We start from the raw sequence: 27,140 nt of genomic DNA on the forward strand, positions 1-27,140 counted from the left end.
CCAAACATGGTTATCATTCAACACAAGACAATATACAGGGCTATACTTAAACATGTCTTCCCAAGATCGCCAAATATTTCTTCACAAGACCTAAGTAGCTTGTGAACTGATACAGATGTTATCTGAAATGTAAAGGTGTTTATTCTCCCAGTGCTTAAAGAGGATCATCTTTCTGCAGCTGGTTAGCTAGACTGTAGGATGTCTTCTCTCGGTCAGCACATGCATAACCAGACAATCATTCAGCAGCTTGTAAAATATGATTGCATATGAGATATTGATGGCCTAAGGGAAGTTCTGAATATCAGAGGTTCATAATTAGAATACCTATGCATTCGATTCAATAGAGTTTCCATCAATGTCACAGAGACGAGTGCTTATGAATTTCAGAGTCATCTCTGCTCATACCGACTGATTTATGTACTTTCAGCTTTGTACAAATGAAGGGCAAAGAATTAAAGCTGAACCCTTCTACCTAGAGATCTCCTTATCCTTAGAGGGGTTCTGAAATTTATAATCACCCCTCCTGGTGCTCAGGATCAAGCTCCACATTTGGTAACTCATGACCTATTTATGCTCATGCTACCCATCTGCTTTCAGTCATTCTGTCTTCTTATCTGTAAATCCACAGTCACACTATGTAGGATGTGTGGATCTGCTGATAAGAAATTTTTTGCAGGAAAGAGAATCTGGACAGATCAACAGTTCTGTTGCCAGAGCTGCTGGCAGCAACTCTTAACATCTCATTTATTCCAGATTTATAAAGATCCACTGTGTTGGCCTGAGGATGGAGCTCAGTGTTTGACTTTTGTGATAATAGACTATCTAGTTGAAACCTGTATTTGGTATTAAATATTAAGTTAAATAGATACTGATTAGATTATCCAGTGTGAAACAGAAAACAACCATCTTGTTAGCATTGGGATTTCTGTAGTTCCTGGGCTGTGGAATTGGGTTTTCTTTAGTTTTTGAGTTTATTTTGGTTAGTTGGTTTTCTTTTTATTTTATTTCAATCACTGCATTTTACTAGAATTATACCTAACTAAAAACTAAGGCACTAGTGTGAAGACAGGAATTCAGTACTCTGTAGCCAGCAATGAAAAAAAAAAAATCCAATTGCACGATTCTTTTAAAAACTGTATTAAACTGAGTATTACTTATGAAAACAGTTCTCTATTAACTATGAGGGAAAAGCACTAGGGGAGAAAAGTAAATAAAGTAGAAAAACTCACATACAGCTTCCATTTCAAAATTCTACAGGATCACTGATTTCCCTGCTATCCAGTTAAATAATAAAAAAGGAAGATACTATCTAAGCTTTAGAAGGATATAGATTTTACTAAACGATCTTTTGCCACTCTAATTAGAAAGCTCTTTTTTTTTTTTTTTAATTTTGTTTGCATGTGTCCCTGCATGCATGTATGTGCATGTTTATCATTCTGAATACACATTACCACATTAATAAAAAAGAGATTTTGATTGGGAACAACATGGATAAAGGAATTAGAGTAACGTTACTGTCAGATGCTCTGCCACAGAGGCTTAGACATCTCTGGGCAATGATAAAGGACTTGGCTCTGTCTGTGGCATTCAAAGTGAACATTAAAAAAAAAAAAAAGAAAAAGAAAAAAAAAAAAAGAAAAAAGAAAAAGAGATATGTCCATTGTGCTTCTTTCTTGCCTAAGTATTTTCAAAGCTATAATAGTAGACACTTTTCTCTCCGAGTGAAGACTGTTATTCTGCTGTACAACTGCTAAAGAATAAGGTTCTGAAATTAATTTTCTCAAACAGTGAAAAGTAATTTCTCAAAGAAAAAAAAAAAAAACTTCTACTGGCAAAATGTATTTTACAATTTACTGCTGAACTGCTGCAAGAAGAAGCTCTTCACTGAGCAGCATGGCACAGGGCCAGAACGAGCTATTTCAGAAATCACTGTTGGGCATATACCAATTTGATACACAGGATTTAGCAATACAGTTGGGAATGACTTTGTGTATATGTGTGTATGTGCTCATGTTCTGTTAAATTTTAGCAATGTCTAACTGTATACTCATTTTCAGTATGAGGAAATTTGTTTTAAAGAAGGATATATTTATCAGGCTGGATAACTGGACTTTTTGCTTTCTAATTTACTTATTTTGTGTTGGAAATTAAGTTTCTATGGACAGTTCAAAGGATAAAATGTCTCAGATAAAATCTTTGAAAACATTTAAAACAAGAATGAAAATCTTATAAGTGTACAAGATATATTACTTTGAGCTGTTGGTTAGACTTATGTGTCTTTTCTGCCTGCAAATTCTCTTGTTCAATTAATAACATGGGGGCTTATAGTAATGAATCAGTACAACATGACACAATATGCATATAAAGTATTAACATATTACACTGGAATCCTCCGGTCACCCAATCCAGGTTCATACAGATTCTGGTATCAAAGTGATTTTTTTTTTTTTTTAGAAAGTCATAATAAAGTATGAAATGAACAGCAAGTTTTCAACTGATATGGGTCAAGAAATAATACTAATCTAGGAGCATTTGCGTTAAAGATAAGAATAAGCTTAAACCTAGATCAGTCAATGAAATGGCCTGTGAAACCAGATGAACAAGATTCCTAAATGGGGTACATTTAGTTGGATGCAAATCTCTCAATGACACAAGAGGCATCACCTAGGAGAAACTTCCTAGATCACAAAGAAAATTATAAGGTAATACAAAGACACTACTAACAAATATTCTTTCATTTAGAGACGCCTTGTATTATTGCAGCTAGCATTTCAGGCATGCAACAGGCACCACCTCACCTACCAAAATCATAATTCATTAAATGATATGCACACTCAATGCCTAGTCTACAACTAGTTTTTACAGAGGTATAACTATGTAGGCTACATCCGTGACAAACACATGTACTGCTATAATCCTAATAAGAATGCAATTCTAGATATTTAAATTACTTGTACCCACATAGCTTGTTCCCCCATACACACATGAAGAAACTACTAATGACAACATACATACATTAGTATAACCAGAGACAAATTGATGGGGTTGTATCATCTTCAATTACAGCTAAATGACATCACTTTGGGGCATTCAAATTATTACTCACATGAGTAATCCCTAATCATGAGAAGAGTGTGTGTGAAATTAACTTGCCAGTGAAAAATAGAAGGATTGAGTCTGGAATCAAATAAATTAATTCTAAAAGCAGTCTCTCATCTGTGAAGTTCTATTTCATAAGCAAAGGCAAGCTTGCTACAGACCCCTTCCATTGACCTGGGGATCAATACCTCTTGGGAGCACCTCAGTTTTTTACACAGTTTAGAAGCTTCCAACACACTGGAGGAAGGATATAAGGTTTGTTTCTTGTTTAATTTGACCTGAAATTCACCAACAATTTTTTAAAAATGAAAATTAATTATATATTATTTGAAAGGTCTGAGGGAGAACTCCATAATTACAGACAAAGGCTGTTACCTATATACGTAACACACACAAATTATATATCTATATGTGCATATATATATATGCACATATATATATATATATATAAAAATCTGTATTTCTTCTTCAGAACTGTGTATTAAATCTCCTATTCTGTCAGTAAGATGTTGGTGCAAAATAATATTTTTTGTTGCATTGATTTACATTGACATTGTGAATGTCATACCCATTTTAGAATATTTCTAATATTGCATTTATTTTTCTCTGTAGGAAAAGCATGCAGGAAATCTCAAGAAAATAAATATTTGTGACTTTGAATCTACAAGACTGTGGTTGATGATCTTATGACTGCAGTTTGAACATGGTTTGACTGTCTGCAACCCGTGTGAAGACTGAGAACTATGTATGAACACCACTGAAAGCTCCCAGCCATGCTAGGACATGCTGCGGGAGCACTGTGTCCTTTCCCCACACGGGCAGCGCTTTTCCACATGGTGTCTCTTGGCTAACGCAGAACAGCTCAGTGAGGTGTGAGCTATTCCTGCAGCTGTGTGGTGACGGACTGGAAGTGCTGTTGAGAAAAGCCCTTCTCTTTAGTTTAATTTTCCCCTGTTAGTTTTGATGGCAAAAGCTGCCAGCAGGAACTGGGAGTGACACTGCGACACTGCGACACACTGATTTCAGTTCAGTTCTCAGAAGGTGCTGATGAGGCTTTTCATTCAGACCTCTGACCTTTCCAGCCCTTGATGGATCATGTAGTACTTCCATACAGTTTAGTGTTTACTACAAGAGAAGTGTTTAGCATCAGCCTGCCCAGACCTTGCTGAACACAGAAGTGCAGAACAGCGAATGAATCAGACAGATGGAATTCCAAAATCTTTTGCCTGTAATTCTCCCTCAAGATCCCTGACATAAAAAAAAAAGGCAATTTTGTCTGAATTCAATGAATTCAATCATAGCTAGCATGTTTTCAAGAAGGAACTGATTTGATGTCTATATGATTTTGCATTTTTAAGATAATTAGATTACCCATGACAACTTAGCCACAACAAATAACTTAGACCAAAGATCAGAACATCTGCCCTTCATCCAAACATGTTCACTGTGATATATTCACAAATGAATTATGATAAAATGAACAACATGCCCTCTTCTGTATTCTGTGCATCAAGATATGTCCCCACCAGGGCCAGGATTTATAAAACCAGACTGCAGGCCACTACAGTAATATACAGATTATTGTCCAAACTACCTTTCAAAATGCTTCTTTTTCTTCAAGTTTTTTTACTGTAGTCTTTAATCCATAACTGTCACAGAAAATGACAATGATAATTGTAATTACCTTGTGAACAGGTAGCTGGTGATTATGTGTTACGAAAGTGGCCTACTGACTTGAAAGTCATGCCAGAATATTATTTGTGACCTTTAATACTCTGCTTCATAAGGGGCAGATCTTACAAAATACTGACCAGGGCCTGTCAGAAGCAAGTCACCTCTCACCTGGGGCCAAAGTAAAATTATCACTTTGCAGGACGGAGTCTAGCAATGATCTGATCCTGTACGTCACAAGCCTACTGAGTTCTGTCTGCAAGGACTGAAGGGTCAGTTTCAATGACAGTGTACCTTTGAATGAACAAAACTTTTCTGTGCCGTATGCTTTTATAAATACATTCTCTCATTAAAGTAGGCGAAAAAAGGTTTATTTAAAACAAATGAATAAATAAAGCAGTTACAGTTCGAAGTAAAATGTACAGGAGATTGTTTCTAGGTAGAGCTGATAGATAGCACAAGATTTCTTTTTAGTAGTGATATTTTACAGACCTTTTTATGCATCATTAGGTTTTCAGGAATGCTGAACAGAGCATAATGGATTTGTTTTAAAATGTTGCTAGTATTTAATTTTGATTCCATTCAAAGAATCATGTCAGAAGAAGGAATCAAAGGGGCAGGGGGGAAACTTGTTCCCTGGGTAAACCATCATCTTCAAAAAAAAGAAGATATAAGAAGGTTCCAACACCTTTCACCAGTGGCTGAAAATATCAGATTAAATTGCACTATTCCTGGGACATATTGTTTGATGTGACTAGAATATGACTTGTTAAACAGAGAATATTTTTTATTTCAAACCCTTATTTCCTGAGCATTACCTATGGAATAAGGTTTGGGTTTGTTTAAAATAAATGAATAAATATGCCTGCCAAGAAACATATTTTAATGATGATTTTTTGTGGCTGTTTTTTGTTAAAAGGAGTCAATTACTTGAAAAGTATATTTTATACATAGCTGTAGGGGAACTAAAGCTCATATCTTCCGTGTATGTTAAATTAACCTTCTTTACAATAATAATAACAACTCTATATTCTTGTTTTCTATTGTTTGGGGTTTTGTTTTGTTTCGACTTTTGGTGGGGTTTTGTTGTTGTTTTCTTTTGCGTTTTTTGGTAAAAGACAAATAAAATATAAATATTTGGTTTACCAAAAGAAAAGAAAACACAACTTCTATACCCCTAGGGTGAGTTCCAGCTCTTTTCGTTTCTTGAGGATATAAATAAAAAGCACTGGCAGAAAGACTCCTCAAAAGACTGTCCAAGCAGGAGGGAAGGAAACACCTAAAAACATCATATTACCAAGCACTGAGGTAATCAACTACAATCTGGGAACTGTCAAGCAATGGTATTCACCTACCCAAAGATATCACTGATCAAGTCCTCAACTGCCATTTACAATCACTAACTAAAACATGGAATAGAGCTGTGGATATAAACAAGAGACAAATTAGTATTGGGAAGCTGGATTTAATAATCCCCTAAAAGAGACCATGTGTTTATAAAGACCCCCTTTTCCTTGATCTCTGACATGTATTCCTAATATAGACACAGCTGGATTTTTTTTTTTTTAATTTTTTAAACGCCCTGCTACTATAAAGTCTACTTACAGTGTGTCTGGTCTGAGTGTTTGTCTCAAGTTTCAGTTATTATGTAAGCACTCAGGGGCAATAAAATTTCACACAGTCACTGTACTTTAGAGTAAGTATTAAACCATCAGACGAACATACAGGTCCTTTATTACTGATGTTCAATACCTCTGGATACTTTTTGGTTTTCAGATTTTTTAAAACATTAATCATTTTAACACTGGAATAGCTGGAATAGATTAAGAGGTCTTTCTAAGTACTTGATACACGTTTGGAACTGGAGTTTGTTTTTCCTGTTTTCCTGTGTAAAACACTAGGAAATCACATTGTAATGGATATGTCATTGATAACCTGACAAGAGAGGTGACTTGCAGGTATAGTCTGTGTGTCCAATCCCCTATTGAGAAGAAAAAGGGAAAAAAACATTAGTGACTATACGCTTCTCACAGATAGAGGTCACTAATGGACTAGATTTGTATTCGCCTGGTAAAAGCCAGAAAGTTAGATTAAAGTAAACTAGCGAAAAATGAACTCATTTTGAGATTAAAGAGGTAGCAGAAATTATTAAGAAATAAAGCTCTCACCTTCCTGGAAACAATACTGTCTTACATGTCCCTTCTTTCTAGTCCTTTAGATAGAAAGTGCAGTACAGGAAAAGCCTGATAGTGATGCTGGTTTGAACTCCTTTTTGTTTTCTTGACTTGGTAAAACTATGTCTCTCCCTTTCTGCAGGAATGGTAGGGAAGTCAGCCCTAATAACATCCTACATTTTAGATACTGCTATTTTAAGTAGTTAAAGGCAAGCACATTCTTGATTCTCGAAAGAAACCATAGCCTGTGTAATGCAGATTCCAACTGAGAGGGTGTAGGGTTACGCAAAGGAGATATGTCTACATCCTAAATCAAACTATCCAGCAGGCCAGGATATAAATGTGACTTGTAACAGTGGCTCAAATTAGATCCAGACTCTCAAAGTCAAACACAGATAACATCATCTTATACAAAACATAGGGTGTATGTGAGAAGCAATTCTTTTAAGAATGCTGGGTGCATTCCAGCACTTCTCTCTACAGCCTTGGACTTTGGAAAACACTGACGACTGTTCTAGTCACAGGTAGTTTTACAGACACTGTATTTACACAGTGCTCTGACTTGCCTCACCTGCAGTACTCCAGGCCTGCACTCTTAACTGCCTCACTACCATATCAGGATAGAGAACAACAGTTTAAATAGCAAATCTCCCACAAATAGTAATGATATTTGAAATCTCTTCTCTCACACATTTTTCAGGAACAAGATCAACATTAACAGTTTATCATGTGTCACTTAGAAATTATGCCTTTTATTTAACATCTGTTGTATCTTGTTGATTATGCAAAGATTATGTCTCAGTGATAACACTGCATACATTGATGCTTTAAAGAAAAAAAGGAAAGAACAGTGGACAGAAGTATACCTACAGTACCTTTTAAGTATTTTGAAAAAATGCCAGGGTGGGGGTTTTCTCCTAACAAGAACACATATATCTGAAACCAATTCATTAATTTCCTCTGAAACTTCAAATATACAAAGGTGCTCTTGGAGCAAAGACTGTACCAGTGAATGCAGTAAGGAATTAAGTCCATGGAAGTTTGTGAGGGTGTTTTGCCTGCTTGGTTGTTGTTTTTGTTTTTTTTTTTTTAAACAGAAGCAGTAATCAAGTCTCAACCTCTAAATCACTCTCAACCTCTAAACTGGTTTAATTTCCCTGCAAGCACTGTAAAGTTAGATGCAGTGAATAAACCTCTCTTTAACACACATCCTGTCTTTCTGTGTGCCCGTGTGTGTGTGCGCACATCTGTGTGTGAAGAGAGAGGTCTGACTTGCTTTAGTATCTTTTCCTACTCCTCATGCAACGAACCTCTCCCTTTCTATTCAGCTGGGCTCTACATTGCAAAAAGCAGCATCTGAAGAAATCTAATCAGTACCTTTCACACACAGTACAGGAATTTACACGGATTTGTGCCTTGGATTTATTAGCTTATTGTAAGCCTTAAAACAGATTTTCTCCACTAAAATTAATTAAAAGCTCCTGCTACAGATTCCCACTCCGAAAAGAAGGTGGAAAGTCTTACTCTCTCACTTTGCTGCTGATCTCTTTATCTTTTACGGAGTTTCATCTCATGCTTTGGAGAGGTGACTTCTTTTTGCGATCTGTTTTTTTCTTCACCCCCCTGTAGTATTTGTTATTATTTTGCCAGAGATCACCGTCTAACTCAGCAGGTCTGTGAGGGGCTCTTTTGTATTCAGAAGTCCTGATCCAATTCTTTTAACCTCGCTCCCACCCACTCATCGTCAGCGCCGATCCGGAGGCTGCTGATGGGGATCCGATGGATTCTGCCGCCAGGCGCAGCTCCCAGCTCGCCCCGATCTCTCAACACTTGCCAGCGCCGGGCTAAGTCGACAGCCTTTTCCGAGCAAGGCTCACCTTTAAAGTTCCCCATTCTCAAATAATACTGACGTTGGTGCTAACACAGGCGCTCTGCCGGTTCTCCTGCAGCAGGGGTAGTTCTCGGCTCTCCCTCTCCCGCCCGGCACAGCGCGGGGCCACGGGGTGGGGGCCGGCTTCTGCACCGGCCCGCTGGGGGCTGAAATGCGGCCGGTGATCCGGTATTCCGCTGCAGCTGCGAGCTCCGAGTCCCACTCCGAACCCACACGCTGGCGTAAAATAACCCGGAGACCCTCCTAACACTTGCCGCCAGCCATTCATAAATACGTGCGTGTGTGTGCCCTGTGCCGCACTCTGGCAGACACGGGTCCCTAATGAGGCGAAGGTGATATTTCTGACACACAGCCTGATCCTGACTCCTTAACTTTGCCTTCTCGGAGAAGGCAAAGGGCACCGTGACTTTAAACCGCCCGGGGTTAGAACTACCAGGAAGGAAAACAGAAAGAAATGAAATACCAACTGTACCTGGCAGTTATCTGGAAATCCCTCGCCGACACCGATCATAATCCCCCTGCGAGCCTCTGGCCCCCCACACCAAAACTTTTCCGCCGCTCCTCGGTGGTGGCTGCCGCCCTGCGCGCCGCTCACCGCGGCCGCCCAGCGCCGCTCCCGGCCGGCCCCGCGGGCCCGCTCTCCGCCAGCCGCTGCCGCCGCTCCGGAGCGACCCCCGCGGCTCCCGCGCCTTCCTCCGCCCTCACGAGGCAGCGGCATCGTTCTGCCCCCTTCTCTGCCACCTCCTCCTCCGGCGCGTAGCCCGCGGCTCTGGCATCCCCAACGCACTTTCTCTCCTCGATTTCGCTCGCTCTTCCCCTGCCGCTCCTCCTTCTCCGGCAAAAATTAAAGGAGAAAGGACCGCTGCACTCCTGGTCTTGGGGTTTCTTTCTTTTTTTCTTTCTTTCTGTCCTTTGGAAATGGTGAAAGGATCACATGAGGAGGAGACACGGAGACCCAGGACACTTGGACGTCGGAGAAGGCATCGGGCACATATGTGTGAGTATATGTGCGAGTGCGTGCGTCTGGCACTAAGTCCTGCGTCTGCCTTCAGCCGGGATTGCAGTCTGATCTTAGCAGTAATGATGCCTCAGATCTGACTATTCCCTGCTAATGTAAGTCGTGCCCTTTTTTTTTCCTCCCTGCCTGACACCCCAGGGAGATGTTTACAGTAATGAATTCAGTTGATAGCCATCTCTCTCTCTCTCCTGGAGTCCCTCCCACATTTCTAGTTTAAAGAATGCTTGGAAGGCAGGGCTGCAACCTAAAGCTTTCCAAGAGGCAAAGTCAGGCTAGGTTTTCTCTTTTTCTTTCTTTTTTTCCCCTCATTTTTTGTTCATTCCATTTTTAACCCATTGCTTGCTGAGAACAGTTTAGAGAGCTCCGTCCTTTTGGACTCGACCCACCCTCCTCTCATCGAGGGGAACCAAGCGGGCGATGCTGCCCTGAGGGGGAGGGGAAGGGCTGCGCAGCCCTCGGACCCCCGCCCCGCCTCACCGCGGAGCCTGCCGGGCCCGGGCTCCAGGAAAAGAGGGCACGAACATTGCTGCTCTGTGCGGCTGGGCTGCTTTAGTTCCGCTGCTCTGGGGACTGCCGGCGTTTATCGGAAGGGAAGGTGGGTAGTGAGCTGGAAAACTCCCCGAGCTGCGGTCCTAACTGGGAGATACCCTCGCTAGCAATAATTACAGCCGTGCTTTTCACCAACATGGCGATATTTCATGTGCAGCCACCGACAAGCCCGCCTCTCCTACCTCCTTCTTTCCCTCTCCTTCCGCCACTGCGAACCTTTAGGTAGGCAATAGCAGGACAGAATAAATATAACATGGAATAAAAGAAAGTCCAACCCTCAGGGAAGAGACAGACCTCCTTTACTATTCCGTCTGATTTTCATCATCAGTCAGAACTACTCTAAAACCGCTGGAGAAACCACCTTTTGCCCTAAAGCGCTAAGAACCCTCCACCCTGTATGTCTCCTGGAGCACATTCAGTGCGTGTGCGTGTGAGTGTTCATGTATGTGCATGTGTGTGTCTATATGCATCTCGGGCTGTCTGCGCTTGTTTCGGGGTAACCCTTCCCTCGCCGCTCGGTTCCGTAGTAAACTACTGCTTTGCCCTGACAAGCCCGCTTAAAGGCAACGCTATTTAATACCGAGATGCACTTGAGTGACAGGATACAGCCGTCAAGGTGGGGTGTGCGGGTGTGCGAAGAGAATTTGCCCCAAACTCCTCCATTAAGTGAAGAAAATGCACAATACGTCTTTTGCTGCGAATCACTTTAAGAGAGGGGCTGGGGAGGAATGGAGAAGACGAGAGCTGATCAATGCCATGTGTCGAGGAAACAGAAAAGGCGACTGAAATGCCTCGGGGTTTGCTTCCCCCTCACCCCTATCTGCACACTAGCTTGCATTTTCTTCTCAGCCGTACCTCAAAAGCTGAATCACTCGCCATTGTCTCCGCACCTCCTTCGCCCTTCGCTTGCGGGGGGAAGCTAAATTATTCACGACTTCAAAGGCTTAATAAGCCATATCGAGGAGCCCACCGCGGAGCGCCGGCGAGGGTCAGCCCAGCCACGGTGTGCTCGCCGCCTCTTCTACCCCTCAGCACATGCCCTGCCCGCCACCACGTGCCCTCCAAGGGGGCTTAGGAGACCCCCCCGCCTATTTACAGCCCCGAGCCGCGCTGCCCGCTCGCTCGGAGAAGAGGTTATGCCCTCATCTACGGGGATGCGCGAAGTGATGGGGGGGGGGGGGGGGGGGGGGGAAGGGGGACATGGAAGTGAGAGCGCAGGTAGCTCGGAATTTCTCAGGAGACTCGGCGAGGGAAAAGGAGTTCAGGACGAGATCCCGCTCCCTTCCAGGCACTGTTGTCTCGGGGGCCGCGACATACTCTGGGCCCCCGGGCTGGAGGGGAGCGAGCCCGGGGGCCTCCGCAAGGCTCAGCCGGCCGGGAAGGAGCGGCTCTGGCGCGGGTCAGACCCGCGGGAAGAGCCTGTGTCCCCGGCTCAGAGACCGGGCTGCTCTGAAGCTGAGTCTCTGCCTGCAGCTCCCAGCTGGTGCCGAGGGATGAAAGGATCAGGAATCCCATAGGGTTCAAAGGCGAATGAACCACATTTTTCAAAAGCTGTTCTGGGCCCTTTTTGACTTTTTAAGACCTGTTTTTGATATTTTTTAAGGCTCTGCATATTTTTTAGAGCACTTATTTGCGCATGATTTATATCTCTTTGCTGGAGCTGATGGACAACCGGTGCATTTTCTCGTGAAAAAAAAAAAAACAAAACTCCCTTAAGTCTTTCTCCTCCTCTGTCCACCTGTCTCTTCTTTCTCCACATCCCAGATATTAGCAACTTGTCTACAACACATAAGGCACAGAAGACCTTTGTCGATCATATGTCCCCTATATTCCTAGTCACAGAGGAAAATGAGAATGATAAAAAGTTCTGCAAGGCTGCAGGCTGCTGCCATACCCCGCAGGCTCAAAGAGGTTAGGTGAAATTATGTCTGTACCCCTCCCTCTCCCTGGCCCCTCAACCAGCCCACACTCCAAATCAGAGAAAGATATTCAGGACACACTTTGGTCACGTCAAAATTGCATTAATCCAAAAGGTGACTTAACTAGCCGTTACCTGCTTCTGCAGAGGTGGGTCCTCCTCGGTAGGTCACCCAAAGCCCACAGGGTCCGGCAGATGGAAAGAGGAGAAAGTGGCGGAACAGCTGGGCTCCAGCATGGTATTGTTTTAAGCATCACCACCAAGGTCTCTGTTTCCCATAGCTGCCGATGGTCACCATCACCCAAGGTTTCTCTCAAGGAAAGGATGAAGGAAATTTTCTTTCCAAGCCGTTGTCCAGCCGGTCATTTGACCCTGACACCCACCGATGACACTCAAGAACACCCTGCTAAAGTGGTTAAACGCCTCGTAATTTCCCCCGGCGGCTCCGGCGCAAAGCCACGGAGCGATCTTATCACCGTGTGATCGTTATTCACCGGTGACAAACAGAGATGCAGAGCTCCTAAGTGAGGGTGACAGATTTCAAACGCGAGGCTGCAGCGTACTCAGCCTCAGACATATTCTTCCTCAAACTTTGCCTAGCAAGCAGTCAGCGGCTTAACCCTTTGCAGCCCTTTCCTTCGCACGGACACCGATACTTCACCCCACGGGGGAACGCTTATTTGAGAGGAACCGCAGCGCACACGGCTGCTTGGCTGGGGACTTGCGTGTCATTTTCTAGGTTATTTTCAGCTGGAAACAAAACAGAACCGCCGACTCTGGAGAGCAGTTGGAGAGCCCAATACTTCTTCTCAGTGGTTAGGGGCTGTAAAAATCCTCACGCCAAAGCAGATCTCTTGGAGAATCACCTGTGGTCCGTACTTTGTCAACGAGTCTGGTATGCAAACTGGCATAAGCATCGCATGAATCCCTCTCATACATGCATACACAAAGCTTCTGCACTTTCCTCACCGTGATGTGGCTGAAAGTGCAGATCCGAAAGTGCTATTTCACTCAGACCTCCGGAGTCAACTCATTTGCAGGTTATTAATAACAGCAGAGAAAGGAGCAAGCGAGAACAAAACATATTTCCATGAAAAAAAAAAAAAAAAGCTTTTTACACATGTGCTTTGTAGTCAAAGGAAATATTTACCACCATCAAACTCCAGCATGTCAGAACATGTTTCCTCTGAAGCAGAAGATAGCCTTAAAAATGAGAGAAAAATGAAGTGCATGAAAGCTTTCCAAACTCAGCACCACCAGCCCGGAGCCTGATGTCAAGACAACGCTGTAGCACTGTAACACGAAGATACAGAGAGGGAAACAAGGAAAATAGCAAACTCCATTAGTTTTCTAATATTAATTTCTATATATTTTCAGTAAATTATGATGTTTCTGTCACCTTTCTCTACCCCTCCCCCTCCAAAAAAAAAAAAAAGCGGGGTGGGGAGGGGGGACCTCTAACTGCAGCTGAACGACACTGAGAGCCTGGACGTGAGATGGACTGCCGGGAACTCCTTACAGAGCCCCAGTGGTCATACAGTGAGAAGGACACGGAGGCAGGTCGGTGCATGTGAAGGAGAACCTGAGTGCTCTTTTCATTAAATGTGTAAGGTAAGATTGGGCAAGGAAGGAGAAGAATCCTACACAAAGCAAAAAAAGCAGAAGATTCTTCTCTCACCGACTTTTCGAATTTAAGCACAATAAGCAAATAAACCTCCTTTGAAGAACACCTCCCACCCCCTCTCCAAAAACAGAAGACCCTTCAGACATTGCGTATTCTTGTCCTATTTACAACACCGGGTGACATAAGTGTAGAGCGTGCCTAGACCTGCCCTTTCCCAGGCAGGACAGCTGCCGCAGGTGCGCAGCAGGAGCTCCGCGGGCGCGGAACGGAGCCGCCTGCAGGTCCCGCGGCGCGGCCAAGGTGGCAGCAGAGCACAGCGCTCGGGCGCTCGGCGGCCGCCGCCGGGGCCGGAGCCGGAGCAGCGGCGGGGGGAAGGAAACTTCCACTGTTCTTTCCGTTCAACACACTCTGTTTAAACTAGTGCCTCCCATCCCCCCCTTTTTTCATCTTGATTGTAGTCTGATTACTTGGACTTTGACAATTTATCCCTTCCGTCACGCTATAAATGCGTGAAACGTGCTTATTTATTAGCAAACTGCTTTGCATGGTTGAAAGGCTGTAAACGGAAAGGAGGATGTAGAAATATATTATCTTTAAATTATCTGTGATCATACAAGATGGCTAGCCTGGAGTGATGGTTCGCTCATCCATAATACAACCTCACTTATTTTGAAGAGAATGTGAAATGGGGTAACATTAAGAAAGATTATGAAAATGAAAGTGTATTTTCAGATATATATATATATATATATTTTTTTTTTTTTTTTTTTCCCAGCTATATTGTTAGAATGATTTCTGCAGCTTGCAAGAGAGAGGGTAATAGGAGCTGGAAATAGTTCTCTAACTATACATACTGAATAATCTCTTTTTTTTTGTCAATAATGACAAATTTTGGTTCAGGCCTTAAATTCATGCAGCTGACAGAAGAAAAAAAATCACAAAGTTAATTTTTCAGCAAATTTGGGAAACTCAGTTTCTTTAGAAATGTTTTGAGGATGGGAAGGGAAGGGCAGGGGAGGGAAGGGAAGGGAAGGGAAGAAGGAAAGGAACAGATTCTAGGCAAGATGAATGTATGAATATGTTCCTATCCACTTTAATGAAACAAATGAATCATTTTCAGTAGAAATACATGAGATCGGGAAATACTCAAACCCAGCATGTATCTTCTCTGAGCTCTCATACTATGGTTAGCTTAAAATGAAAATACCATACTGTTTCGGCAACATGCATTGACAGAGTTTGTGATATGACTCATCAGCCATCTCTTCTCTCCCCCTATTCCTTCAGCCCACTTTTACCTTCTTTTTTGGACTTGTATATGTTATTAGATATCACCTTGTAATAGTATGCTTAGTGCCTTCAGTTGTTGCACTTCATAGTCTTGACCTAGTAGAGGTTCTCCCTTCTTCACTGAAAGGGATTTCTGCATTTAGCTTTTGACAGTATCGTGATAAACTATTTCTATGGATTGCCTTAGGTTATCCTTCACTGCTTTGTCCCAGGAGACACAGGAATCTGGGAATCTTATAGATTTTTCTTTTTTTAATCTTTAAGACTGAGGAGGATGTTCCAAAGTGGTTTTTTGTTTGTTTGTTTGTTTGTTTGTTTGTTTGCATCCTCTTTGTCAAGTTGATTTCCAATAAAACCAGGAAATAAGCAAGTCAAATCTGTTGCATTTTTTTTCCCTTCTCTTCTGAAAACTTTAGAGACTCACGTCAAATTTGGTTCAAATTAAAATAGATCTACTCAGATGCCATTCACTAGAAATGCTGGAAATAGGTGGATAAATAGGTAAGACAGGAAGCTGAACTGGAACATTTTATTGCAGTTGAAACAATAAAAAGCATATCTTTCTGATCACATTTTTGACCAAAGTAAACTATGACTAATTATGTATCGTACCATCTCATTTTAAGTAAAAGTCTGTAGGGAAGACAAAATTCTATGCAGAAATTGCTGATTGCTCATCTGAGTTTTCATGCTGAAAACAATTGCACAAATATAGCTTAATCCAGCCAACAATTAATTGCATCTGATGAAATTTAGGTAATTGAAATGGCTAAATCAGACATAAGAATCCGGCAGTCATTAAACATTGTTATGCATTGGTTCTTTGGTGTTTTTAATGTGTGCAAAATGTAGGGGAAAAATAGAATGATGATAAGAGAAACTGTCTGAAATCAACACACATTAAAAAAAAATATATAGCTATTTACCATGGTGGGAGTGGAAGGCATAAGTAAAACTTTGCAACTAACATACAAATGGCCCATATAAATTGTTTCTTTGATATTTTCTAAGCAAAATCATTCAGGTCCTTTTCATCTTTTAAAATAAAGGAATATCTTCCATCTTTGGTTCTGTCACTGAACTTCTAAATTTCTGGAAAAAGAATCTACACACTTCTATCAAACATACTTCAGCTGCACTATATAGAACTGAAACACCACCTCAGTGAAAGTCACACAGCATTCATTAAATGGCCCCTTATGAATTCCTTGTTCTTCTTTTATTCTAAGTGGAGGCGGCTAGAAGGCAGACTATCAATCTACTCTAGAAGAAAGCATCACTTTCTGATGGGAAGGCCATTTGCCCTATCTGCTAACGGAGCTCAAGGCCTCACTCATGCTAATTTTCTACTGATTAAAATAATCAGATTCATTTGTACTTTCTTATCCACAGGTTCAGGAAGCTAAAATCATTCCTTCACTTCTGTTTCTGTCAAGTCCATTTCTATCGCTTCTTGTGTTTTCAAGGGGATTTGTGGAAAAGTTCTTCTAAATAATCTAAGAGGATCCAGTTTTCTTTCACCTCAATAAACATGAATGGAAAGATTTTAGGATTATGAGGATTTAGAAAAGCTGGACAGGATAAAATATTTTTAAAACAATTAGCCTGGTCAAATTATCTCTATATTATTTAAAGAGATAACATGAAAAAAAAACCACCTTGCAATTTATAATATAGACCCCAGGGCTCATAGCATAGCTCTTATAGCTTTATAGCAGCTCAATTTCCATGCAGCATTTTGCGCAAGACTAGTGAACTTTGTTCTGCAATGTTTTAAAAAACTTTAAGCTCTATCTGACAGCTCTTGTTAAGCCTCTTTCAATTCCAGAATAAGCTAATTATATGTAACAGGATACAAAGGAGAATGTAGATTTTCTATTTAAATTTATTGATTTTTGTTTTTTTCTGGACTAATCCCTTGTTTATGATAAAGAGGTAATGCCATTTTGTGAAGCCTTTTCTAAACCTTCATGTTTATTTATTTTGTTGCAAAAGAGATAAGTGAAAATAAAAATTGTTTTCAGTTACCTAAAGAAGAAGGTATAAAGCCATTACCCTGACCATCAAGGTTGAGTATCAGAGGCTACATGATTACACCTCCAAACTCAGAAATAAATGAGAATAATGTTTACATGCTGCTATGCCAGAGGGTCCTCTTTCCAGGGACTATTACTATAGGTTAGAAAAGCATGTCACCATGGTACAGACTGATCACCTGAAGGAAAGAAAAAAAACCCAAAAAACAGAATGACTAGGCAGATGGTATCTCTTTTGAATCCTGATAAGTTGGCAGCAAGCTTTCAGGTCTTTGAGAGGATTTTGAGACAGTGAAAATATCTTGTGAAACCATTTGTCTTGATCTTCAGCACTGCAAAGCACCCACATCACAGATTTATAGGCTGAGGGGGATAGGAGGGTTGTCACAGCAGTCAAAAATTCTTCACCAGTTTCAAAACATAAGGAACCAGCTTAATTTTGTTCAGTCCTAAATTTTTCTTAAGATGAGTAGAAGAGAGCTTATACCACTTCAATAATCTATTTATCAATAGGAACACAGAGCCTTTTAGACTTAGGGGAAATGTAGTTAGAAGGAACAAAGATGTCTCATGAGATCTATTGAACCAGTGAAAGGTTCAGCAGCCATCCAGGTAATCATGGCCTCCTGGCAGAGAAAGAGAAGGGATTTGCTTTAATGAGGGATGTGTGTTGTGTGGAAGCAGAAATGCACTCCTCAAAGGTGTGAGGCTACCTACTACATTGATGCTATGAAGAATATTTAGTCACTAGTACCAGTAGATTTTTTTTGTCATTTAATTCCCACACTAAATTTTGGTCTGCTGCTTCTTTGCTTTTGACTCAAACAGAGCCTTCCTCAATTCACACTGAGTTTTTTCTTCAGTTAATTTTTGGTGGTGATAAATTCTTGCTTACTTGGTGGTGATAAATTTCACTTGAAATCAGCCATGGGTTTATTTAATTAAACACAACACACATGAAATGTTCTAGGTGGAGTAGTTATGAAGAAGAGTCAGGAATATACCCCCAGGATAAAATGAACTTTTTACTTGCCTCATAAAATGATCTTCCTGTCTGTGCCTCAGGCAAAAAGAATGCTAGGAAGTTAAGTTATTCTTTTGGTAGCAGTAGAGAAGGCAGTGAAATCCTCCCTGAAGAGAATGAAGCAGCTTGTATGTATAATAGTTTATTGGTGACTTTTAGTGAGTCCAAATAAAATGAGTTAGGGAGAGGAGAGTTTTCAGGATTTGACTCATCCATTTTATTTTTGAAACATTTGCATGGTTGTCAGCATTTGTTCAGCAGAGGAACAGATTTCTGCAAGCTCAGAGACAAGCTGGGTTTTCACTACAGGAAGATCATTGAAGTTTGTTTTGTGCATTTGCCCAACAAAATTTGCCTTAATGACTATTGAAAAAAAAATAAACTTACTATATACTTCCTTTGTCATTGTTTGTGGATTTCTCTGATTTCTGACTCATTGGCTATTGAATGCCCAGTCTGGGCATTCTCATGATTACTGGTTTATTACTGGACATGTTGTCAAGGAACAGCAAAAGCAAGGCTTCTCCAAAAAGGAGGATGAGCTGGAAGCCAAGAGTGGACCTCAGCCAGTCCTGCATCAGGGAGGTAGAGTGGGCAGAGCCGGGTGTTCAGGACAGGATCCGTTAACAGTCCCAGACACAGCAGTGTGAGGAGTGAGGCTCAGGATCCAGGCAGGACTGGAGACAGAACTGGAAAGAAGGCTATCACATATGTCCAAGGTCCATCCAGAAGGCAGGACTGGAGACCTGGGCACTTCCAGGGTTGATCACACGAGGTCTGGGTGCCAGCCCCAAGCTGATATGGAGCCCCTGCACCAGAGCAGAGGGTGTGTGGGGGCTCCCAGGGGACGATGGACCCTGTCAGGACCTATGGGTGGCCCCAGGATTTTGACATTTATGATATTAAGCACCAGCAACTGCACACTTGGCTTACTAAACACATGTAATACTTCATTAATATGTAACAATAACTCTCTGAAGGGCTGTTTCATAAGCTCACAAACAAGCTTCATCTCTTTTTGCAGATGACAGATATTACCAATCCATACTGGATAATCTATTACATGAAATATTTGAAAATGTGATATTTCATCTATGTGTGAGAAAGGTTTTAAGCTCATTGAAGATAGTATCAGTGCCTCACTTTTCATAGTCTTTCTTGTTGCTGTACATGAGATTGGACAGTCCCATAGAGGAGAGGCCCTATTACTATTTTGAAAAATGGCATTATGATTTTCCTTATAACTGATAATAATTTGACAGAGCTAACTTCTAGAGTAAAACAATTGCTTGAGACTCTCAGACTTCTGCAGTTACATAAAAACTAAGCTGGTTTAAGCAATTATTGCTCCAAGCTCTTTGCTGTGCCCATGCAGGTGCTTTTTTTTTTGCAGCAGTTATTACTGAGATATAGTCTCGAACCACTGCAGTTGACAGCAAAAGATGTACTAGGACTGACCAGAGTCAATTTTCAGCTTCCTTTTTTATGCTAGGCTGTAAACTGGTAACTATCACGAGTTGCTGCCAGTCTAAGAAATCTTTTCCTGTTGAGTGAGATGAGGAAAGAGATGAGCAGACAACTAGGGAAGGCAACAATTTTAACCATCCCAGCTTGATCCCCCACTGCAAATGAGTCAATAGTCACAGCTCTAATTTAAAAGAAAAAAAAGAAAAAAAAAAAAGTCTCTCACGATAAAGAATGCAAATTCTCAAACTGGATAAAAAGCTAAAAAAACAATGTCCCCATCAACCAACAAATACAAAGTAACAGAAAAAGATAATTATTGGAAAAAAGAAATTCCTAATCAATATTGTTTTAGATTTCTACATAATATTGTAGATTACCATCGTGATTTCCGCTAGAAATGCAGGTATTGAGTCTCACGATTTTCAGTTGTGTGATTGAGAAAGGATTAGAGCAAGCAGTTCTGGTTTTACCTCACTTCTTGTTATTGCTATGGTTGCATTTACATGTTTCAGATTGTTTGTTTTGCTTTTTTTTTTCTTTCCATATTCTAAACTGTCCAGAAATACTGAATTATGTTTGTGCCATGTGGTATCTTAGCTAAGGAATGCATTGCAGTACTGGTGCACTCTTTGTTGCCCATATCCTCAGGGCCCAGTCTACTGTCAGTTAACTTATGCTCTCATAGAATTGATTTGACCTAGCTAGGCTTATTCTAGATTGGCAGGGGATAATATTAAGAAATCTATCATTTCCTAGGAAATCTGACCTTGGAGACATGTGAGTAAATCCTTTGGGTATATCTCTTCTGTAGCTGTATTAAGAGAGAAGGCATGAAATTGCTTCCTATGGATTTGGTTACTATTACAAATCTGGAGTTCTATACTTCTGAGAGATAAATGGACAAAAACTGTCTTCTGCTTTTGCAGGACAAACTCTACTGAGTCAGCTGAGTCAGATCACACTGATTGTACAACCTTTGATGCTATGAATTACAGAACTGGTACAGCTATGCCAACACCCTGCTACTTCTGGCCATGCCATTGTTTGACACTTTAGAGAAATGTGCAAAAAATCCATAAACCACCTAGTCAATTTTTGAAGTTACATTTTATGATCAAGTTACAATTTATGATCTTTTTCTAGCTAAGTGCTCGAACAGATACCTTGTATTTAACATTACATGAAGAAACTCCCTTTTGGTTCTCACTGTTTTTCTAAATGCTCATATTTTATGAAGCATGAACATACTAATCCACAGACATACATGACTGGGCTATTAAGACTCATTAAATACCTTGATTTGTCTTTCTTCTTTCTGTTTCTTATCAGTCATCATGATGCACAGTGACTTTTCTCCCAAATTTTTAATCTGTTTTCATCTGTATTTGTCATATTTTATCTCAAAGAAAGAATAGTCTTGTGCCATGAAGGCTCATCAAAGTCCTAATTACATTTCATTCACCTGCATTGAACTGTCTGTCATCTGTTAGCATTTTGAATGCTCTATATGTCTTTCTGCACTTGTCTGCATTCTTCCTCATTATTTACTCCTCGACCATCCATTACTGATTGCTAACTGCTTTCTGCTTTTAATTGTTTTAATTACCAGCTGTGTTTGTAACCTTCTAGCATTTTCAACCCAGAAATATCGGTCATACTTTTTTCCACATTTAGCAAATGTTTATACTCTTTAAACACTAATGTTTATCTACAAGACCAATGTGCCAAAGCAAGGTGGGGTAAATCTCAGGATTACGGATCTGTTATACCCCACAACTGTTTACACACTTTTTCCTAGTCTATCTTTTATGCTCTGGACACTGTCCTTGACATAGACTAAAGCTCAAAAGCACTCCACATTCCTTGTTGTAAGTAATATCTTTTGTGATGTACAATTGTCAGCTGATAATGACTAGATTGGTGTCCAGGAGAGGGTAAGGACTCTTACTGATGTTTTTCATTCCTTCTTGGTTTTATTATGCATCATGGTTTACTTTTATTTAATTAAAATATTTCCTTAGTTTTTTTCTTCTCATGTAACTGCTTATGCTTGTCTTTGAGATCTTTTTCCTCCTAGGTAGCTGTTTCATCATTCATTACATCTTATTTTGAAGAATTCATGTTATAAGCAAAGCTGTCTTTCCACATATATGCAATACCTGGCAAAGATAGGTCCCAAGAGGTGATTTGCAACTTAGATGAAGAAATAAGATTTCAAAGGCTTACTCTGAAAGAAATAAGTGTCAAAAACATTAATTGTGGGCTGTACAGATACTGTATTCCTTACATGTAAAATGGGACAAATGAGCATCATTTCCTTCACAAGGAAATCCTTCTCATGAGTAAGTGAAGGTTATCAGAAAGAAAGTTCCTGTAGAAGGATAAAATAGTATATACTTTATGGCTATACTTTATGGCTCAGATTCTTAATTGAAGTGCATTAGTATAAATGAAACTACGGTGGTTTATAAAAAAGGAAAACATTAATGTGCATGGATTTGTTTCTTCGTTTTTGGTTTTAACAGAGAATCAGGCAGATCTAACTGTGGTGTCATTGCATCATGTAGGCTGGTTTCAGAGGCCTAGGAACTTTATTTACTTAAGTTCAGATGAACAAAACACTATTTAGTGATTAGTAATTCTTTAGACTAGAAATAGTAACATGCCACAAGAAATCCACTGAGGCTCAGCTTACTTTCATATCTCTCTGTAATTCTTTTTTCTACTTTCACTAAACCAGAAATTTCTGATAGTGTGTGCAAACTGTTAAATAGCATTAAAAAGAACAGAAGCCATCATAGTGAAAAACACTTCATTAGCCTTCCTAACTTTTCATACACTGGTTTAAGTTAATTTAATTTTGTAAACAACAGAAGTACTTTATATACTTACATATCTATACCATGAAATTAAGCAAAGCAATATTTAATGAGTATTATTTTTAAAGTAGCAATGTAATAATCTAAGGGTCTATTAACATTGCTAGAGTATGCCTAATTTGATTTTAAAATGTTTATATTACAGTAGGAAATTTTACCTGAGAAAGAACATATAGCTTAAAAAGATAACCAAAATCTTGACAATCCATCATGATGGTTAATTGTCTTCAATCCTAATTATACACTTGAGCTTGTCTGTCTTGAATTTTCAGCCATTGGTCCCTCCTACTGATTATATGTATTTCTTCATGCAACTACTTATAAATGGTGATCAAATGACATATGAACCTTCTTTTCACAAGTAAAATGGACTCAGCTCCTTAACTCTCTTAAGTAATGAAATATTTTTTCCTCTTTTCCACTTTTTTGTTAGTTACTAGTTCCTTGTCAACTACAGCATCACCCACCCACACATCCCAGCTGCCACTTTCTCTTTTTCCATCCAAAACAGCAGAATGCATCACCTGTAATCAATACTGCCATTCATTCTCAAAAAACAATCAAGAAATAGGTAGTTCTCCAAGACTGCTGGCAGCTATCCATGTTTGAAAAATTGAGGAATTCTATTTTTAGTGTATTTCCTGATCTTCATCAGCAAAGAGTGTAACATGGCTCTGGAGAAACTTCTCAACTACCAGTAGAAACAGCTGGTCACACAATGGGCATGGAACAAGGTTCTCGTTTTGCCTAAGTAGCCAGTGAAAAACTCATCTCCAATTGCAGCATCCAGGTCCTCCATTTTCCCAGCCATTTCCCAGCCAAATTCTCCTCAGGGCCACAAAAAGGACTATACTTATGACTTCCTTTGCTTTTCTGCTGCCCTGTCTCAAATTTTGTCATTTTTTTGTCCAGCCATTTCTCAGCTTGCTTGTTCCTGCCATTTGATTTGACTTGCTAAATTCTATAGCACATTCAAGACTTTGGACTGACTCTTCTTTGCTGCCATTTAATCACCTTTGCTAGCTTTCACTTGTTTTCTGCCAACAGATTGACTGCTCCACTGCTGCCAGTTGTGTAATTGAGGTTGTTATTTTATTAATCTATGTTAAGCTATGCTGTGAATTAACTATTTATTACTATTAGTTCTTAACTTTGACTTATTTGTTGCTTTGAAGGACATAACTCTTCTCACGCTGCCTTCTTTTCTCATCTTGTACTCTTTTTCTCTACCTTATTTCGCCTGCCTTTTCATTTCTTAACTTCCTGTTGTCTTACCCCAGAATCTCAAGCCCTAAATCACTAAGTGCAATGTAATAAGTACGAGTGACTGTGCTGTTATAACTTAAAAAAGAAAATGGAAAAGAGTCAGGGAAAATGCCCCAGTTAATCTATGCTCCTGTATTTCATACAACCATTTTTGACCCCTCAGGACAGATAGGAAATGCTAGTGACTTGTAACTTTGCCCCAACTTGCCCACAGCTGAAGACAATGTGAAATGGGAGATGAAATGGCCATGCCCCATAGATATGTATATCTTGTAGAAATGACATGTTCTCACTTTTTAAATTTTCTTTTTCCTGCCTCCCAAATATATCTCCCTGCTATACCAGGGACAACTGCAGTCTTATATTGCATTTTCTGCATGTCTGTGACCTCTCTTCTCATCAGCTTCTCTGTCCAGGGTGAAAGAGTGACAAGACGGCTAGTGGCACCACTCTTGATTTGAAAGACATTACTAAAATGAATCCCCTAAAGAAAAAGATGCAGGGAACAATTCATAACTTACACCAGTTGTGCAATCTTCAGTGGGTATGTGAGAGGAAGGCTGAAAGGAAAATCAAAGACATGAAAACTAAAAAGCACTAGGTAGGGATGGAGGAAAATTTTGGAGCAGTAGATATCTGAAAGTGGTTTCATATTCCTTTAGATTTGGTGTGTTGTTAATCAGCAGCCTGCCATTTTATTGTTTCCTTTTTGTTTGGATGTACAACAGGACAAACCAATCACTTTTCAGTGTTAAAAGCAAATTAAGGTTGTTTGTTTTATTACCTTCTGCAATGCAATATTTTGTGAAAATAATTTTTCATTTGTTCTTTCTATCATAGGTGGGGATCTTCATCCATAGTGTACAAATACATGTATACACAAATGATTATATTTGTATAGGCAGGGATCCGCCTATATTGGAACAATCTTTAAGCCAAATTCAACAACTTGTCTCTCTGTATTATCCTAGTGCATTTACATTAATCAAATCTGCAGCATCCTAATAAAAAATCAGACACTTTCCCTTCACACCCTGCACAGCTTGTACATCTGGGAGATGATTTTGGAAGTGCTAAGAAGAGGAAAGAGCATTTCCTGGCATGTGTCCTACATCAGCTAAACATGGCAGAAGGCTCTTTTCCACTACTTACCTGGTGTTAGTGCTTTGTGAAGGCATCCCAGCGCCACAGGACTGTCTCCCTCTCAGGTTAGTGGAAACTGTTGAATTATATGTCAGTCTTTTACCAGTCCCAAACCCAGCTGCCCAGTGGTGAAAGAGCAATGACCTTTTTGAGCCCGTGTGAATCACAGAGTATTTACTTGATATCTTCCTCTGTGGTGAATCACTGAATTCTGTGTGGGGAAGGAGTCTTTTGGTATTGTGATGGAAAATCCACCTCTCCTATCTTCTCAGAAGACAATGATTAGCTGAAGGTAAATCTTCATGGACTTTAGTCTTTCAAAAGAATCCATACAAATCACGAGTCATCATGGCGAGTAGTAAATGCCTTGCTGTGTTGAAATCTCAAAAACTTTGAGTTTTCTGTAGGCTCCAAACCATCAAGTCTTAAAAGTGACATCAGTCTGCTTGCTTGCTTTTCCCCTGTGTTTTGTTTCTATCATAAAAGCAGTACTTATTTTCACAGCGATTGATGATATAATCTCTTAAAAGCTGGAAAAGCCTTAAAAATGATGTTGCAAAGGTCTTATGTTTTCTCAGGAATGGCTAAACCCGGGCCCCCCATTCTAGATTTTGGTAAAGTAAGCAGGAATTGTTCTCACCAATTTAATCCTCAGTTTCAGTTATACCTGTTACAAAGTAGATGGCAGATGTTTTGCATACTTCACATCTCAGATAAGGGTTTACATTGATAGCAACTGTATTAGGTTTTAGATCTTATAAAAACATGCAGATGAGTGCAGCATGCCAATATTTTTTGCACTGGTAAGCAAAAAATTGGATTATGAATAAGTTGCTGCTGTGATCTCAGCAGATCCAGTGATTGATTGTGTACCCACTGGAACTTTATGCACATTTCTGGAGGTTTGTAGCAATAGTTAGGTTTAGTATTGTTTTTCATAGGTATGCTTGACTTACAGCTGAAGAGTAAATAGAATTTTAAAAACTGTAAAATATGGGCAAATAGAGGAATATAATTATGTGGCTGGATATGTATTTATTTACACAATGTAGAATAATGCTTTCAGAGAAAGTTATCTGGCCTATTGAGTGAATAAAATGCATTTCTTAAAGCATCCCAATAAAACTTTCATAGTAATAAAACTTCATAGAAATTAGTTTCCTGTGTATATTTACCTGGGACACTCATGATGCTTGGTAGGATTTTTCAGCAATTATTATCCAACCTCCTAAAGAATGTCTCCTTTAATTCTAATGGAAAAGAAATGGGCTGGGAAGCCATAAGCAAGGCTTTAATTCAATTTGCTTACTTAGTTAAGATAAACAAAATTTTAAGATAGCTCACAGTTAAAAAATAAAATACAAGCAACAAAAAACAATCAACCAACCAAAAAAACCCATGCAACATACCCAGAGAGAAAGAGGTATACTTAATGAAAATTCAGTGAGTCAGTGACTTGAGACCGAAGGCCACAAAGATTTGTGAAAACATGTTTCTGATGGACAGAGATATTAAGAAGTACATGACCGTATGTACAGCCTGGCTGCCACAAACGCTTTTGACATAGTCACTCCAAAATATGCTATGACTGGAATAGCTTATTTTCCTTGGTGGGAACTTAGCATGAATCAGAAGAGGAAAAGGTAGAGTTTATTCAGAATAATGCATAATAACTCTAGTAGTACCTAGAGAGTTCTAGAGAGGTATATGGGCATTCAGGAAAAAATCCTTAATGAGACAATCTGACACTCAGGACATCTCTTCCAGGTGCTTCCTTTCCACTGTTACTACAATGCTGCTTTACTCCAGTTCAACACATTGCTGGAAGCATGGTCAACTCATCATTAGATGAAGTTCCTCAGGGCTTTATCCTATCAGACCTTGAAACCATCCAAAGATGGAGACTGTACAACTTCTCTGGGCAACCTATTTAATCTTGACTGCTCTCGTGGGGAAGAAGTTTTTCTATATATCATGTGAACCGCTCTTCTTTCAGTTTATGCTTCTTGTGTCTCATCTTCCCACCACACATCATTGTGAAGAGGATGGCTCTGTCTTCTCAACTCCTTCCATGTAGATGTTAGATGACCC

The 27,140-nt window shown here is 40.0% G+C and overlaps 1 protein-coding gene and 1 long non-coding RNA gene across 6 annotated transcripts in view; one reads left to right on the plus strand and one right to left on the minus strand.

The window, feature by feature from the left end:
* FLRT2 (fibronectin leucine rich transmembrane protein 2) overlaps positions 1-12,721 on the minus strand; it is a 63,208-nt gene extending 50,487 nt beyond the window's left edge. Inside the window, exon 1 of one of the 5 annotated variants that reach the window (XM_082057425.1) lies at positions 12,456-12,721. The gene's annotated coding sequence lies outside the window, so the exon portion shown is untranslated. Of the gene's footprint in view, positions 1-9,307; positions 9,443-12,455 lie in introns of those variants that run through there. The other 4 variants (XM_082057424.1, XM_082057423.1, XM_082057426.1 and 1 more) reach the window with 4 other exon arrangements.
* LOC309442018 overlaps positions 9,705-27,140 on the plus strand; it is a 31,331-nt gene continuing 13,895 nt past the window's right edge. Inside the window, exon 1 of the long non-coding RNA XR_014184525.1 lies at positions 9,705-9,832. This is a non-coding gene — a long non-coding RNA (uncharacterized lncRNA). The remainder of the gene's footprint in view (positions 9,833-27,140) is intronic.

The sequence above is a fragment of the Streptopelia decaocto genome, assembly GCF_964273445.1.
Source record: "Streptopelia decaocto genome assembly, chromosome: 7".
NCBI classification, from domain to species: domain Eukaryota; kingdom Metazoa; phylum Chordata; class Aves; order Columbiformes; family Columbidae; genus Streptopelia; species Streptopelia decaocto.